Below are 5,564 nucleotides of genomic sequence, written 5' to 3' on the forward strand. Positions count from 1 at the left end.
AAGGACTGCTAAAAAGCTTTTAGGTAATCCCTGTAATGTTAATGGTTTAAGAACAATTTGTACTAAACCAATATGTAAGTAATTATAAATATATTTATACCTATCAATATCTTGTGGGGTTATTAATTGAATTGTCATCTCATCTTCATTCATAGTTAACTTTTCTTCTGTAGTTTTAACAGTTTGAATAAAACCTAATTCTTCAAAGGTTCCTAATTCATATATAAATTTAGGGTTGATACTAGGAATTGTCCATTTATTAAGAAGATCTAAATTCTTTGGCACTTCATATTCGTCTATTACCTTATTTTTAATCAGTTGTTTATTACTATTTTTGAATCTACTGAATATACGCATAAACAGTAAAATGTGGTAATATCACATAGTATTCCATGGCTCTGATACCATAATCTAGTAGGACCATAACGAATATGAGTAAAAAACCAACTAAGGATAGATAATACAATTCCTTACGAAGATTATACATATGGAAAATTAATAGGGACTTGTATACAGGAAAGTTTAGCCTTATGTAGTGAGATAAAACTTAATCATCAAACTAAAACCCAACATGTTAATGAAAAAAGACAACTAGGAGAATTTTGTGATCAATTCAGAATATAAACTAATAGAAATAACAAGAAATAGAAAAAAGACTTTCAACAGAATATTTTTTTTTTATAAAAAAGGCATAATGATTCTAATAAAAAAGATAAACATATAAAAAGAAAATTGATTAGAAAAGATAATATTAATAAAAACCCCCTACTTGTTTTTCATGTGGAAAAACAGGACATTATGCTAATAAATGTAGAAATAAAAAAATAAAAAAGCAAATCAATAATATGGATATAAGTGAGGATATAAAACTTCAATTAATAAATTTAATAGATAATTCGTCTGACGATGAGGAAATCTCAGACGATAATTCTGATATTTAGGGGTGAGCATGGTGCGGTATGGTGCGGCTTTAGGGCCAAACCGAACCACAAATCGTAAGGTACGGTTTTTGAATTCTAGAAACCGTTGGGTGCGGTTTTTCAATGGTTCGGTTTTGCGGTTTTTTAGCGCGGTTTCGGTTTGTACCGGTTCGGTATCGGTTTTAAACCGAGTCAAACATATGGTGTGGTTTTTTTTATGTTCACAAGTACGATTTTTTTAACCGTGGTGTTCATGTAAAGATTTATGATTGTATGACATGTTGTCATTTCGTTTCCTCACATTTAGAAGCTGTAATTTCGAGTATTTTATGTTGTTTACTTGATCACTTCATTTACAACCTATATTCTCAAGCTCATTTTTTTATTCAATTTGTGCTTAAATTTTATAAGCTTGCAAGTTGTAGCCCACATAGTGTTTACACTTTACACATAATCATTAAGTCACAAACACAAAATGACCAACTCACATATTAAACCTAATACCTAATACCTAATTACTAATTACTGTCAACTTCAATATATAATATATGTATAAATTAGAATTTATTAGTTTTGTAAATAATATGTATAGTTGTATAATATAAATCAGTGATTTATTTTATTGTTAATAAGCTTGCGGTGCGGTTCGGTTTTGGTGGTCCGGTTTCTAGATAAAAACCGCACCGCACCAATAAATTCGGTTTTTCAAAAAAATAAAATCCGCACCATCGGTTTTTGCGTCGGTTTCGGTTTTTCGGTTGCGGCTTATTGCGGTTTTTGCGGTTTTTCTTTTATCGGTTCGGTTTTTGCTCACCCCTACTGATATTAATATGATAGATTACGATTCTTAGTGATCATATGAAGAACATATCGTTGAAGATAAAGAAGCAGGACATGTCGGACAAGGTGAGGTTCCATGAGAAAGTTATAATTAGGTGATTCAATATTTATTTTTTGGTGATTATATGGTTTTAGTTTCTAGAATAATTTCTTATTTTCTATGAATCTTATGTTGTGGATATATTATCAATCAAAGAATGATATGCATTAATTTTGCTTTCTAGCATATTATCTGTTGACTTTTTGGGTGGTTGACTATTGCTTTATGATCATTATGCAATGATCATTATGCAACAAGAAGCTAAATGCTCGTAGACTTCCAATTTTGATGAGCTTCAAGGCTCTTCTTCAACTCAAGAGAAATAAAATGGCATGAATCATTTTTAGAATCTCTCATATGAACTCATCATTCTTAATGGGTTATAAAATATGCTTAAGGTAAAAAATAGCCTTGGAGTCATGTATAACTTTTGTAAACTATGCTTTAATTATAGTCTTGGGCTGTGCTAGCACGGGCGAGAACCTTCTAGTATATATATATATATATATATATATATATATATATATATATATATATATATATATATATATATATATATATATATCTTTCACGCCGCTTTTGGCTAGGGCTTTTATATCATCGGTGCCCTTTTCACTTTCACGCCTCTTTCGCTCAAAGCTTCAACCACGACTTCCTCCCTCAACCTCCTGCTGTCACCCTCGCCCGTCTGTCAGTTCCGTGTCGCCGTCCGCCATTGTCGTCGCCTCCGTCACTCCGCAATGTCGTGACGATTCCCGCCATTCGATTTCAGCAAAGTTTAAGGTTCGAACGTGGTCTTTTCGATTTTCCTTTGACATTCAGCAGTGTGTGGTTAGCTTCATTCCCCCTTTCATCTCTCTCGCTCAAACACACAAAACTATGTTAATTAGCACAGCTGTTAATTATGTTGCATCTACTTGTTTTGTGGTTTTCAAAGTTTGATTTATGTTTGATAGTTTAGAAGAGATGTTATTGCCATATCCAGTTACGCATATCACTACAAGCTATTTCATTAATTTAACATACAGTTCATCTGGCAATCAATTTTAACAAAAGGAACTTTTGGCTCATCCATCCATATACAGTGTCATGGATCTACGATTGTTTATCTGTTGGATTTACCATTATTTATTAGTTGATTCCTGACTTTCTATTGACTTCATTTTGACCGAAAATTCGTGATGCTATTGGTTATGTTACATCTACTTGTTTTGTGGTTTTCAAAGTTTGCATCTACTCTGTCTCTGTCTCTGTGTGTGTGTTTTGTGTTTTGTTTTGTGTGTTTTGTGACTAATCTAAGTGCAAAATGTAGGACGAAGAAGTTTGGGTCATCAAGGCACCGAAACCGAAATACATTCCTGGCCTCACTCTCAAAGAAAAGAAGCTAAAAGGATTTGAAACTCATGTCAGACATTCTAAAAGTGAGGGGAATGTATCCGTAGATTCTGTTGAACTCTTGTGGCCAAACTCATAAAGGCTGATGAAGATGTATGACAAATTAATTATATTTGTTATTATTTTTTCTTAAGTTTTTACTTTAATTTTTGTTTGAATAGGTGAAAAAATACCATGGTAAATTAGGCCATCCGAAGAGGTTGGCGGAAATAGAGACGGACAGATTGTTTACTGAGCTATGTAAAAAAGATTCCTGCGAAATACTAAGGCATATGTATGTAATTGTTTTTAAAAAAAATCTAATATATTTTTTCTTAAATTCTATTTAATTTTTTCTATTTGTTTTTTTTCAGAATGCTGCAATCAAGACGAGATTTAATGTTTAACTTGCACTACCAAACCGTTGAGAACAGCCTATACCTACTCCAAAATATATACATTTATATATATATATATATATATATATATATATATATATATATATATATATACTGTTCTCAACGGTTTGGTAGTACAAGTTAAGCATTAAATCTCGTCTTGATGGCAGCATTCTGAGAAAAACAAATAGAAAAAATTAAATACAATTTAAGAAAAAATATATTAGATTTTTTTTAAAAACAATTAGATACATATGCCTTAGTATTTCGCAGGAATCCTTTTCACATAGCTCAGTAAACAATTTGTCCGCCTCTATTTCCGCCAACCTCTTCAGATGGCCTAATTTACCATGGTATTTTTTCACCTATTCAAACAAAAGTTAAAGTAAAAACTTAAGAAAAAATAATAACAAATATAATTAATTTGTCATACATCTTCATCAGCCTTTATGAGTTTGGCCACAAGAGTTTCAACAGAATCTACGGATACATTCCCCCCACTTTTAGAATTGGGTCATCATGGCACCGAAACCGAAATACATTCTTGGCCTCACTCTCAAAGAAAAGACGCTAAAAGGATTTGAAAACCTTAAAGATTGTTACGGGAAAAGGCGGAGAAACCCATGGAGAGCCTGCTATCAGAAAAGCTGTAAGTATTAATATTATTACACTAAGATTTGAGAAGCGTTTTAATTTAATTTCGTGTTTTAAATTGCATTTCAGATAATTAAATTTGCTGAAAAGGAGGGTTTTCATTTGACACCAGAAAGTGGAAATGATCGGGCTTTAATACTCACCATGAACGAAAAGGTTCAGAATTATGAAGTCTTTAAAGCAAATTGATGGTGATTATAGTGTTAAACCATATATGAAGGAAATTTTTGGTTTTAAAATTTAGCAAAGTTAAACATATTTGTTTCTACTCACTATGTCAAGATTGTATTTTTTTCATTTATGTGCTTGTGTTTTTTAGAGTGAAATATGTTTTGTTCCAATCTTGAGGGTTGGATTAGTTTGCATGTTATTTTTGTTTCACATATATACCCTTAGGCTAAAGGGAGTGGTAAGTTTCCTATTAATCGTACCCTTTGGTCTTCAGCATTGAAAGGTATTTCTTTAGTGTATTTGTACCCTTTGGTATATATACCCTTAGGCTAAAGGGAGTGGTAAGTTTCCTATTAATCGTACCCTTTGGTCTTCAGCACTGAAAGGTATTTCTTTAGTGTATTTGTACCCTTTGGTCTTCAGCACTGAAAGGTACTTCCTTAGTGTACTTGCTTCTAACATAATATTTGCCTACACATAGACCAACCTTTTAAAACCTTGCATGCTTTAGAACAAGTGTTTAATCACAATTTTAAGCCTTTAACAATTGATTACTGATAGGGATGAAAATGGAGGCAGGGTTGACCTTCCATATCCCCATCCTGAGTGTCTAATTTCGTCTTCATCATCATCCCTGATGGATGCGTGGAACCAAATGCACTCTCCTTTAGATTTTGGGTTTTTTTTTCCGGACCATTGCCGACCTATCCCTGACACGTCCCCGATCTCTCAACATAATTAAATCAACTTATGCAAAAAAAAAATGAAGTTTAATACGGGATCAAAATTAGTGGTCATAATCAGATTGTGTTTACACCGGTCATAAAGTTTAACAAACATTAAAAAAAATGTGACGATTTGGTATACCGACTGTCGAACGAAGTGACAATTGAGGAACTCTTGGAATTGGAAATGTAATTTGCTATATGGACTTTGTCTCTAATGGTCTAATACAGGTCAATTAATGCTTACCGGATTTAATTCAAATTTAATAAATTATCAATATATATATATATATATATATATATATATATATATATATATATATATATATATATATATATATATATATATATATAACATCATCAAAGCGGGGTGGGTTGGAGATTGGTATACCCGTCGCCGACCCCATCTCCGATTTTAGCATAATGAAGATTCACGCCCCCA

At 32.2% G+C, this 5,564-nt stretch overlaps 1 long non-coding RNA gene across 2 annotated transcripts; it reads left to right on the top strand.

Moving 5' to 3' along the window:
- Positions 1-2,377: 2,377 nt before the first annotated feature.
- LOC145141357 (uncharacterized) lies at positions 2,378-4,607 on the top strand. 2 transcript variants are annotated; one of them, XR_013722614.1, is made up of 3 exons: positions 2,378-2,631; positions 3,113-4,221; positions 4,296-4,607. It is a non-coding gene; the product is annotated as an uncharacterized LOC145141357 (long non-coding RNA). The 2 variants fall into 2 exon arrangements; XR_013722613.1 differs by having other exon boundaries at positions 2,378-2,583.
- The last annotated feature ends 957 nt before the right edge of the window (positions 4,608-5,564 follow it).

This window comes from Lactuca virosa, chromosome 9 (genome assembly GCF_052849685.1).
Source record: "Lactuca virosa cultivar CGN04683 chromosome 9, Lactuca_virosa_CGN04683_v6, whole genome shotgun sequence".
Lineage (NCBI taxonomy): Eukaryota > Viridiplantae > Streptophyta > Magnoliopsida > Asterales > Asteraceae > Lactuca > Lactuca virosa.